Source organism: Cetorhinus maximus, unplaced genomic scaffold (genome assembly GCF_964194155.1).
Source record: "Cetorhinus maximus unplaced genomic scaffold, sCetMax3.hap1.1 HAP1_SCAFFOLD_94, whole genome shotgun sequence".
Taxonomy (NCBI): Eukaryota; Metazoa; Chordata; class Chondrichthyes; order Lamniformes; family Cetorhinidae; genus Cetorhinus; species Cetorhinus maximus.
Genome location: NW_027596114.1, coordinates 200,456 through 212,849, shown reverse-complemented (window position 1 = coordinate 212,849; position 12,394 = coordinate 200,456).

Here is a 12,394-nt window from a genome sequence, read left to right as displayed (position 1 = left end):
GACCTGTTTCTTCAGCGTCAGAGGGGAGGTGAGTCCGGTTGCTCCGTTGTCAGAGCGGAGGCGAGGCCTGTTTCTTCAGCGTCAGATGGGAGGCGAGGATTGTTGCTTCATTGTCAGCACGGGGGCGGGGCGTCTTGCTGTATTTTCAGAGTGGGGACAGGGCCTGTTACTCCATTCTCAGAGCGGGGCTATGGCATGGTATTTCATTGCCACACCGGGTGCGGGGCAAGGTAAACTGTCTTCAGAGTGGGGGCAGGATTGTTTCTACATTGTCAGGGAGGGGGCGGGACAGTTGCCCCGTTGTTAGAGCGGGGGCGGGTCTTGTTGCTCCGTTGTCAGATCAGAAGAGGGGTCGGTTACTCCGTTGTCATCACGGAGGCAGGATCTATTGATCCATTGTTAGAGTCGGGGCTGCGACCTATGCTCTTTTCTCAGAGCGAGGGAGGGACACGTTGATCCGGTGAGAGAGCTTGGGCGAGGCCTGTTGCTACATTGTTAGAGCCGGCATGGGGCCTTTTCATCCATTGTCAGGGCGGCGGCGGGGCCTGTTGCTCTTTTGCCAGAGCGGGACGGGGCGTGTTGCTCCATTGTCAGAGCGGGGGAGGGGCCTGTTGCTCCATTCTCAGTTGGGCATGATGCTCCATGGTAGGAGCGGAGGTGGAGCCTGTTCCTTTTTTGTCAGAGCGGAGGCGGGGCCTGTTGCTCCATTGTCGAAGCGGAGGCGGGGCCTGTTCCTGTATTGTCAGATGGGAGACGGGACCTGTTACTGTGTTGTCAGAGAGGGGGCGTTGCCTGTTACTCCATTGTCAGAGCAGAGGTGGGGCCTGTTGATCAATTGTCAGAGCGGGGGCGGGACCTGTTACTCCATTATCAGAGCAGGGTCGGGGCCTGTTGCCCCATTGACAGAGCACGGGGCGGGGCCTTTCTATCCATTGTCAGAGCGCAGGCGGGGCCTATTCGTTCATTGTCAGAGCGGGGGCTGGGCCTCTTGATACATTGTCAGAGGCGGGGCTGCGTCCGATGCTCTTTTGTCAAAGCTTGGGCGGGGCATGATGCTCTTTTGTCAGAGCAGAGGAAGGCCTGTTGCTCCATTGTCGAGCAGAGGCGAGGCCTTTCGCTCCATTGTCGGAGCGCAGGCGGGGCCTGTTACTGCATTGTCATGACGGGTGCGGGGCCTGTTGCTGTATGGTCAGAGTTGGGACAGGGTGTGTTACTCCATTGACAGAGCGGGGGCGTGGCATGTTTCTCGGTTGCCATACCGGGGGGCGGGGCCTATTACACTGTTTTCAGAGGGTGGGTGAGGACTGTTTCTCTATTGTCAGAGCGGAAGCGGGATTGTTGATCCATTGTCAGAGCGGTGGCTGCGCCCGATGCTCTTTTATCAGAACAGGAGCGGGGCATGATGCTCTTCTGTCACAGCGGAGGAAGGTCTGTTGCTCCATTGTCAGAGCGGAGGCATGGGCCTGTTTCTGCATTGTCAGAGCAGAGGCGGGACCTGTTGCTCCATTGTTAGAGCGGAGGCGCGGCCTGTTTCTTCAGCGTCAGAGCGGATGCTGGGCCTGTTGCTCCATTGTCAGCACGGGGGCGGGGCGTGTTGCTGTGTTGTCAGAGCGGGGACGGGGCCTGTTACTCCATTGCCATGCTGGGGGCGGGGCCTGTTACACTGTTTTCAGAGCGGGGCCGGGGCCTGTTTGTTTGTTGTCAGAGAGGGGGCGTGGACTGGCACTCCATTGTCAGAACAGGGCTGGGGCCTGTTACTCCAATGTCAGAGCAGAGGCGGAGTCTATTGATCCATTGTCAGAGCAGGGGCTGCGCCCCATTCTCTTTTGTCAGGGCAGGGGCGGGGCTTGACGATCCATTGTCGGAGCGGAGGCGGGGCCTGTTCCTTTTTGTCCGAGCGGAGGCGTGTCCTGTTGCTCCATTCTTTCAACACGCAGCGGTGACTTTTGCTTCATTGTCTTATCGAACCGGGCATTTTGCTCCATTGTCTTAGCGGGGGCGGGGTCTGTTGCTCCATTTTCTTAGCGCGGGCGGGGCCTGTTGCACCGTTGTCTTGGCGGGGGCGGAGCCTGCTTGCGTCATTGTCAGAGCCTGGCCGGGTCCTGTTGCTTCATTGTCAGAGAGGGGCCGGGTCCTGTTGCTTCATTGTCAGAGCGTGGCCGGTTCCTGTTGCTTCATTGTGAGAGCCGGGCCGGGTCCTGTTGCTTCATTGTCAGAGCGTTGCCGGGTCCTGTTGCTTCATGGTCAGAGGGGTGCCGGGTCCTGTTGCTTCATTGCCAGAGTGTGGCCGGGTCCTGTTGCTTCATTGTCAGAGCGTCGCCGGGGCCTGTTGCCTCATTGCCATAAAGGGGCCGGGTCCTGTTGCTTCATTGTCAGAGCGTGGCCGGGTCCTGTTGCTTCATTGCCAGAGTGCGGCCGGGTCCTGTTGCTTCATTGTCAGAGCGTCGCCGGGGCCTGTTGCCTCATTGTCATAAAGGGGCCGGGTCCTGTTGCTTCATTGTCAGAGTCTGGCCGGGTCCTGTTGCTTCTTTGTCAGAAAGGGGCCGGGTCCTATTGCTTCATTGTCAGAGCGTGGCCGGGTCCTGTTGCTTCATTGCCGGAGTGTGGCCGGGTCCTATTGCCTCATTGTCAGAGCGGTGCCGTGTCCTGTTGCTTCATTGTGAGAGCGGGGCCGGGTTCTGTTGCTTCACTGTGAGAGCGGGGCCGGGTCCTGTTGCCTCATTGTCAGAGCGGTGCCGTGTCCTGTTGCTTCATTGTGAGAGCGGGGCCGGGTTCTGTTGCTTCACTGTTAGAGCGTCGCCGGGGCCTGTTGCCTCATTGCCAGAGTGGGGCCGGGGCCTGTTGCTTCACTGTGAGAGCGAGGCCGGGTCCTGTTGCCTCATTGTCAGAAAGGGGCCGCGTCCTGTTTTTTCATTGTGAGAGCGGGGCCGGGTCCTGTTACTTCATTGTCAGAGCGGGGCCGGGTCCTGTTGCTTCATTGTCAGAGCGTGACAGGGTCCTGTTGCTTCATTGTGAGAGCGGGGCCGGGTCCTGTTGCTTCATTGTGAGAGCGGGGCCGGGTCCTGTTGCCTCATTGTCAGAGCGTGACCGGGTCCTGTTGCTTCATTGTGAGAGCGGGGCCGGGTCCTGTTGCCTCATTGTCAGAGCGGGGCCGGGTCCTGTTGCTTCATTTTGAGAGCGGGGCCAGGTCCTGTTGCCTCAATGTCAGAAAGGGGCCGGGTCCTGTTGCTTCATTGTCAGAGCGGGGCCGGGTTCTGTTGCTTCATTGTCAGAGCGGGGCCGGGTCCTGTTGCTTCATTCTCATAGAGGGGCCGGGTCCTGTTGCTTCATTGTCAGAGCGTGACCCGACCCTGTTCCTGGATTGACAGAACGGGGCGGAGCCTGTTGATCAATTGGCAGAGCGGGGTGGGGGGTGCAGGGGTCGGCCTTGTTGCGCCGTTGTCAGAGCGCGGCCAGGCCAGTTGATCCATTGCCAGAGTGGTGGCTAGGCCTGTTGCTCCATTGACAGAGTGGGCGAGGCCTGTTGATCTATTGTCAAAAGCGGGGCGGGGCCTGTTGCTGCTTTGTCGTAGCGGGGGCGGGGCCTGTTGCTCCATTGTTAGGTTGCGTGCGGGTGCTGCCATTGTGATGTCAGCGTTGGGTGGGGTCTGTCGGTTCAGTGACTTAGTGGGTGTGGCTATGGGGAGAGTGCTCACCTTTTCAAGTTGAGCGGACAAGCCCCTCTCGAACACGTGGGTCACAAGTGACCGCTCCCATTGCTGCCGCCGTAGCAACTAGGAAAGTTGTCCAAACAGAACACGCACAGTTAGGGGCTGGTATCTCAGTGACATTGGAGGGGTGATGATATCACAGGTATCCGTTGTTAAGGGGAGATATACCAGCTGCTCCGGGTGGGTGGGGGTCTATGTCCACCAGTGAGAAAGGAGATATACATGCTGCACATTGCGCGTGGGGTGGGGGGTTATATCCTGTACACTGGGGCAGGGAGTTTGATAGAAGAGGTACACGCATCGTTAGAGATAGACTTGACTGACCGAGTTAGCATCAGGTTTTCTAGGCACCCTTGGAGACGGAGATAATGCAGATGCATCTTGGAAAGGGAGATTCATAAAAGCTGCAGAGATGGAACACTGTGATATATAAGTTACAGGAGGGGACAGATTTACAGGGTGAATGTCTGATAGACCAGGTACACAGGAGGAAGGGGGAGGGCCATTTTGTTTGGTAGCCTGTTGAAAGCAGGATAATGTAGCAGGCACTCAGGGGCTGGGCTAAATATATCAGCTACACCAGGGCAGGAATTGATAAACGTTGTGCACTGGGGAGGGGATTGATGTAACTGCTACAATGGGTGAGAGGGAAGGTTTACCAGGTGCACCATCCTATTTCAGGGATTGTTACAGTTACAGGGTCTCTTTCAGGCTCAGGTTCTGCGCTGGTGTCAGAGTCTGTATTAGAATCTGTTTTAGATTCAGGTTCTGATTTAGTTACGCCTGGTCTTCATGTCAGATTGTACGTTATTTTAAGACTAAGTGGCTTTATTAGATGCATGGATTGTAAAAAAAATCAGTGTCTGAGGGAGACAAAGATAGTGTCTGTGTGTGTGAGAGAGATAGAGATAAGGATAGCGTGTGTGAGACAAAGAGAGAGATTGAGACAGAGTCATGGGGAGATGGTGCGAGAGAGAGAGAGGGATACAAAAAGTGAAATAGAAACAGAGTTACCAAGGCAGCTTGAGTAAACCAGACAGACACAGTGAGAGAGCACAGGACAGAAATAAAGAAGTAAAACAGGCAGAAAAAACATTTTTCTAAGGAACAGACAGAGATTAATGGAAGGGACAGAGTGGGAGAGAGACAGACAGAGGAGGTGACTGAAAGCAGAAAGAAAGAGTGACAGAGAGAATAAGGTAGAGGTACAGCGGAGAAACAGGGAGTCAAGGGGATGCAGGGAGACAGATAGAAAGAAACTGACAGGTAAAAATAGAGAGATCAGCAGGGAGTGAGAGAGACAGAAAGAGGGAGTGACTGGCAGGTAGAAATTGAGACAGAGAGAGGGGGAGATGTTGCCACACACAGAGAGTCAGGGTGAGACATCAAATGATGAGAAAACAGTGAAAGGAAGAAATAGGCTTGGAGAGTAATTGATATTGAAATGGAAAGAGTGGCACAGAGAGGAAGGGGTAGGGAAAGAGACAGGGTGAGAGGAACTGGACAGGGCATGGAGAGAGGAAACGGAAGGAGAGTGATGGGACAGGACTCAGAGGCTACGAGGGAGATGCATAGAGAGCGTGTTTAGAGATACAGAGATTGATACATGGACAGAAATATAGGCAACATGTGGGACTCTGATACTACGATGGATGGGATCCTCTATATGCTTTATGGAAATGCCATACCCCCAGCCTGGTCCTGTTTTCTGATCTCCCAAATGATCACATATGAAGGCGATGACAAAGGAAACTAGAAAGATGCTCTGAAGTTCCCTGCAAAGCGTGCCAGCATTGCAGGCACTGAGTGGCAGGAGCTTGTTCCCAATCGATCAGAATGGCGACATCTTGTCCATCAAGCTACATTGCGCTTCATGTCTTACCGGCTTAATGATGAAGCAGAGCGGCAGCAGAGAAGGGAAGGCAGGGAAACAACGTAGTGCCCTAGGGTAGTGCCTCGCGTGTCATCCTGCCTCATGCGCCCAGAGATCTGCAAGTCAAAAATCGGCCTCTTCACCCACACGTTGACCATGGAAGACACTATGGAGCCCGAGCAGATGTCATCCTAGAATCCAGGGACAGTCGGCGATGACCAATTAGTTTCAGAGGCTGTGTTAAATTCAAGGCCTGGTGTAGTTTGAGGTCCTGCAATACTCACAGGGTCTGTATTCGACTCACAGCCTGGATCATTACCGGGGCCTGTAATGGTTTCATTTCTGCATTATTTTCAGGGCCTTCATTAGATTCGGGGCCTGTGTTTGTTTTATGGGTTTGATCATTTTGAGAGGCTGCAGTTGTTGCTGGGTGTATTTGCTTCTGCTCTTTATTCATTACCGTACAAGGAAGATCAGCCTCTGGCACAATGAAACTGTTCAACACAAGTGTACCTATGACATAAGGGCCTCTGGCCTCTGTTAGGCCTCTGGCTTCCGATGGCCTCTGTAGGCACACAGTCATAGAATCATACAGCAGCAGGAGAGGCAACATGTCCATCGTGTCTGTACTAAATTAATGGCCTCTTTCAGTATTTATTCGTCTCAGGGCCCATGTTGGTCTTAGTGTTCAATATTAAGTTCCAGGCTTCTAACAGCTTCAGTGATTGTATGAGTTTAGGGGTCTGCATTTTTCCTGGGCTAATTGTAATTTCAGGGGCCATGTTCATTTTCGGCTCAGTAATAGTTTCAGGCGCTGCATTATGCTCAGGGCCCATATTAGTTTCACCGCCAATCCTACTGTCAGGGGCTTCATGAGTTTCAAAGCATTTAATAAACTCTGGGCCCATATTTTTTACTCAGTGTCTGCTTTTGTTTCAGAGTCTCTATTAATTCAGTACCTGAATCAGTTTCAGGATTTGTATTAGTTACAGGGTCTGTATTAGTTTCAGGAGATGTATTAGTTTCAGGGATTTCATTAGTTCCTGCCTGTTTTCGGGTCCACTCTTCCATTCATGCACATGCAGCTATGATCAGCCTCTTTCTCAATGAATCTGTTCAACAAAAACAATAAATATAATGTACGGACCCAAAGGGCTCTGTTAGAACATAGTTGTAGAATCTTTGGCTTGAGCAAGAAGCCATTTGGCCCGTCGTGTCTGTTCCCACATTTTCCAATGCCATTGTATTCAATCGTTCTCTCCTCCCCTCCATTAGATGTGCAAATTTCCACTGTCTGTACACATGCAATTCTATTTTGAATGTTATGTGTCTATCTACCTCCGCCAGACTTTCAGTCTGAACATTCCAGGCTTCTCTGAGCCAACAATTGTTTATCCCATCTCTGCTTCTTTGTCAATCATTTTAAAACTCTGCCCGTCACAGACACAGATTCTAGGTTCACCAGGTACTCGTTATTTACTCCAATAAAGCACATCATGAATTTTAATGTCTCTTTTAAACCTCCCCTTATTTTTCCCCACCTAATTCAAGACCCTCACCCCTTCTCCACTTCCAGTAAAATTCCGTTGCACCCTCTCCAACGCCCTGACATCCTTCCTGAAATGGGCTCCCCAGAAAGATACACAATACTTTAGCTAAGGCTTGACCAAGACCTAAAGACTTACACATCTTTTGGTCTGAATTTCTAACTTTTGTAAACTCTGAATCTCTATTAATGAAAATATATTGTTATTTTAATACTCTAGAAAGGGTGCCCTGGCATATTTGATGAATTGTGTATCTCCACGTCATCTTTCTTATTGAAAAACGCCTACATTAGCCCTATTTCCTACTTCTTAATCCTCTCTTTACACTATCCCACCCCTCAAAAACCCTCATACATTGGAATATTACAACAATGGGTGGAAATCTGAGAACAATAGATTGGGATGTTACAGCAATGGATGAGAATCTGAGAACAATAGATTAGAATGTTACAACAATGGATCAGATGCTGAGAATAATAGATTGGAAAGTGACAACAATGGATCAGAATCGGAGAATAATAGATTGGAATGTTACAGAAATGAGCAGGAGCTTATCACCGGCGTTTTATGAACTTTCTACATATTATGATTGGATGCTATTGAAACGCCGGGTCTATTGGGAACTCACGGTTATTCACGCGGGTTGCTATCGCATCCACGCTATTAATGGCGTCCCTGATAAGTCTCACTATGTATGGTCATTAATTCAACACACCATGTTTAACTGAATTACTCTTCTCCATCAAATATAGAAGTGTTTTGCGGTTGCGAATAGTTCCAACCAGTTTAGGAAAGCAGAGACAAAAGGATTATGATTATCATCGAGTTCCGCAATTTCAGCATCATATTTCATCTCTTTTGTCTTCCGCCATAAAACATACATTTCAGTTTATTAGTGCATCTACAGTAGTTTCAAGACTTCACTAGGTGCAGCAACATAGTGGAACATTTCAGCGCCATCAGGCAAACAGATTTTATTTTAAAAAAAATAAGCTTTTACATAATTCCATTGTTTTCTCTATTCCTTGCAGTAAACGTATTGACGATTGTTCTCTTAACTCGGAGAAATTGTGGCCTCTCCATATGTGTCATTCGAAGCCTGGTGTCCATGGCAGCAGCGGATCTACCGGTCATTATTGTCGACCTGATATAGAGATACATCCCAATTGTTTATTGGCAATTTATTAAATTTCCTGCAGGGAATGCGTGTTTGTAATATAATGCTTTATGCAGCCACTGAGTTTTCTGTCTGGTTCACCGTCTCTTTCACCTTTGAACTGTTCGTGGCCATTGGTTGACAGAAGATGAAAAGCAAATATGCACTGAGAAAATGTCCGTTGTGGTTCTAGGAACAGTGACTGTGCTGAGCTTGGTAAAGAATGTTTTCTGGTGTTTTATGTTATCAGATTGGAATTTGCTAATGAACTCACCATAGCTTTGTATTTTCGCTATGGAATTTGAGCTCTCTCCAGTCTGGGTAACTATTGAATTTATCCATCACATTTTTACACCCTGTGTCCCATTTGTCCTGATTCTGCTGCTCAATGTTCTCACCGTCAGACACATTTTAATGAGCAGCAGAGCCCGCAGGTGACTCCGGGCTCAGAGCAGTGGGGAGAGTCCAGAGACCCAGAGATGGACAGTCGGTGGAAGTCCATCATTTTACTTTTCGTTATCTCTGCCAATTTCATCCTTTTGTGAACGATGCTGATGGTGTTTTCTATATGCAGGCGGATATTTTATATGATGCCTGGTCCTGTATTGATGGATGTCTCTTTTTGGAGAATTGGGCTTCATGCAGCAGCTCCTGAGTTGCTGCACAAACACTGGGATTTACGCCGTGATCCATACAAGGTTCAGGCAGAAGTTGAAGAATGTTTTGAAGTTTGCCTTTACTCCAAGTCTTCGAAGCTTTTGAGGATTTGAAGAAATTAATCACTGAGAGTTTCCACCATTTTATCATTTGATTTTTCTCTTCCAGCGGGGCGGTGAGCTGCCTCTGTTGTGACACAGTGGGGACCGGTCCCGTTCCTGTTGTAAAATATGGGGGACATGATGTGTCCCTGTCGCGACAGAGCGGGCTGCTGCCTATCGCTCTGGTGACGGGGGAATGGTGGAGCCTGTGACTATGATTAGAGAGCGGGGAGGGCTGTTCTGCTAGGGGGACAGTGAGGCAGGTGGCTTTCCTGTGGTAACAGAGAGTGAATGGGGCCGGTCGCTCTGATTCCAGTGAGGGGCAGGGCCTGTCAATGTTAATGCAAAGTGTGGCATTCCCTCTGGCTCTATATTGCAGACGTGGGAGCAGAGACTCTGACGCTGGAAACAGAGTGAGGATGGCTCTCTCTCTATGGGTACAGAGCTAAACACGTAACTGCCTTTATGGTCACTGGACGGACAACGGGCTAATATCAATCCTGGTGACAGCTGCCTTCCTCCATTCTCCTAACAAATTGGAGCCTAGACGTGGGAGTGGGGGGTGGGGGTGAGGATGGGATCAATTTCCACCGCCGAATTGCAGGGAAACAAGAAGAGGAAGAGAGAATGCCATGCCAGGTAAACTGGGAAATCTTGCTCCTGACACAGGTTCACTGGGGCAGAGTGAGTTAAAGCAGGAAGATGGGTGAGAGGGTATGTGAGCACGGTGGGGTTCTTATAAAAATAAATGCAGCAATAAATTTTCGATATTGTTTGTGCTTTAAAAATATTTTCCTTTTGAAAAGAATCAGTGTGAGAAACGTTGAAAACTTTATTGGCAACTTATAGAAACTTTTAGCAAGATGCATTTTGTAACGGTTAATCATTGATCATGTATTGCAGAGGAATTACAGAATAGGGATTAGGGTCTGATAACTGTACCAGATGTGCACATTGCAGTCTGGGATAATCCAAAACTACCATCTCCAGCCAATATCTCCATTGGGGAAAGAGGAGAGAGTTCATGTACAGGATCTGGTGGTAAAAGAGCGAATGTACTACCCTAGTGAACTGCACACGGTGCTGCAAACTTCAACGTTTTACAGTATTGTTCAATATTCTAACTTCATCAAACTGCTTCCAGATGCAATCATGCAGTATTCTCTGAAACTGGCAAAGAGCAGCGCCTGTTGTGGCGGTGAGTGGCCAGCAGAGGCTGGGGTGGTATCATTTTAATCACGCGGCAGTAAAATGGGTTTGAGAAAAGCCTTGGAACCTGGGCGCTGGGAATGTGGAATCAATTAATCACTTAAACGCCCATCCTGTCTGATGCTGAGCCTCACCACTCAGTGAGCAGCCCTTATAGAGAAAGAGAGGCAGTAATAATTCACATGATCCAGTAAAAAAATAAGCTTCTTAAAACGTTCAGGGTAAGCCTTCAGGAGTTTATTAAGCTCGGAATCCAAGCAATAACCATTACACCCATAGTACAAAAACATCCAGATTTCCCTTCAAAGCGGATTATCACAGACTCAAGCGTGTTCCAGTTGTGAGCTCAGTATTCAGCCACTCAATCCTTTGCAATTGGAATGCTCATTGCATTCTGCGACTTTATTGATGCCTTTCTAACGGAGAGATTTCCTTGTCTGATTGTCCATCAATGGAAGCCCTGCTTGCTGACTGTAGGGCAAATGTACCATTTCACAACATTTCTATTGATGGTCGTCAGTGAAAATGTGCAAGAAAACAGACTTTTCACTTCCACAGAATAAAATGCCGAGCAGGGAAATTTCATTCAATCCACCTCTTTTCTGTAACTTCAGTTAATTCAGCAGCTCCCCTTACATTTACTTTCAATCACTTCAACATGAACTTAATTTTATACAGCAGGTCTAACACAGCTACTGTAACACAAAATCACTCTTATATCCATTAAAAATCTTGACTTGTGAGTTTATATCTGATGCTGCAAAGCCCCGCACCAAATTATTCCCCCATTGATTAAACATTGATTAAAAACATCATATCCTCCCAGAGATTGACCTTCAAAAAGGGACTCCCTGTTGCCCCTGTGCCCGTTCTCAGTGTTGACAGGTTCATGAAGCTTTAGGGCCTGCACACAGTGGGAGATCTTTAATCGAAAAGCCTCATTAAACAAGAGATAAATTCATTGCTGAAACGGGCTGGAGCTGAGGATCAGTCTGGCTTCAGTCTGATCAGAGCTCACTAATTTTAAAAAGGGACTCATCCTCTATTTAACAAAGCAAAGAATGAATAAAACCCCCACTCTAGCAGTTTGGAGCTGAATCAATAGCGGTATCAGAATCACGCATGACTAGCTGCAGATGATCACATTGATTACAGAATCATTGTGTTAAAGAAGCTGAAGATAAAGGATAGCCGCTATCAAGCGAGTATGTAAAACAGCCAGAGACAGGATCACGGCTGCTCGGTGAAACTCTCCATCTCCTTCACGGTTCCGGTGTGTCCACACCTGAGCACTGAATGTCTTCCCGCTTCAAGCCGATTAAACATTGATCCTTCTGGATCTGCGGCAAACAGAAGAAATGATGGATGGATGTCACAAGCAAGGGAGGAATTGGGCAGAATGACTGGATGTGTGACAGATGGATCGATCATGAGAATTATCGCCTTTTTAATCATTCATGGAATGAGGGCTTTCAGGTGTTGGTGTTCACATCTGTCTGTTGTCCTTTTCCTTTCCGATAGTAGTGGTCTTTTGTTTGGATGGCGCTGTCGAAGCAGCCCTGGTCAATTCATGCAGAACATCTTGTAGATGGTACACACTGCTGCTACTGTGTGTCGGTGGTGGAGGGACTGTATGTTTGTGGATGGGGTGCCAATCAGCGGGGCTATTTTGTGCTGGATGGTGTCGAGCTTCATAAGTGTTGTGGGAGTTCACTTATCTAGGCTATTGGGGAGTATTCTATCACAAACCTGACTTGTGCCTTGTAGATTGTGGACAGGCTTTGTGGAGTCAGGAGGTGAGTTAAGTGCCGCAGGATACCCAGTCTCTGACCTATCCTTGTAGCCACAGTGTTAATATGGCTGGTCCAGTTCACTTTCTGGTCAAATGACAGGAGAATATCCAAAGGGGAAATTGGGACAGTTATATGAGGGGGGGGGGGGGGTGGTTCATAATCAGTGATTACAGTTTGTGAAAGGGATTAACTGGGGTTTCTCATGTTTGTACTGAGTCTGAGTGCAGTGCAGTCTCTCACCCGATCCATAATGATATCCTTCGCTCTCTCTTCATTGAGCCCTCTCACTGAAGTGACCTTCACACGAATCGTCTTGTAGTTACTATCTAAACACAACAGTAAGAACAT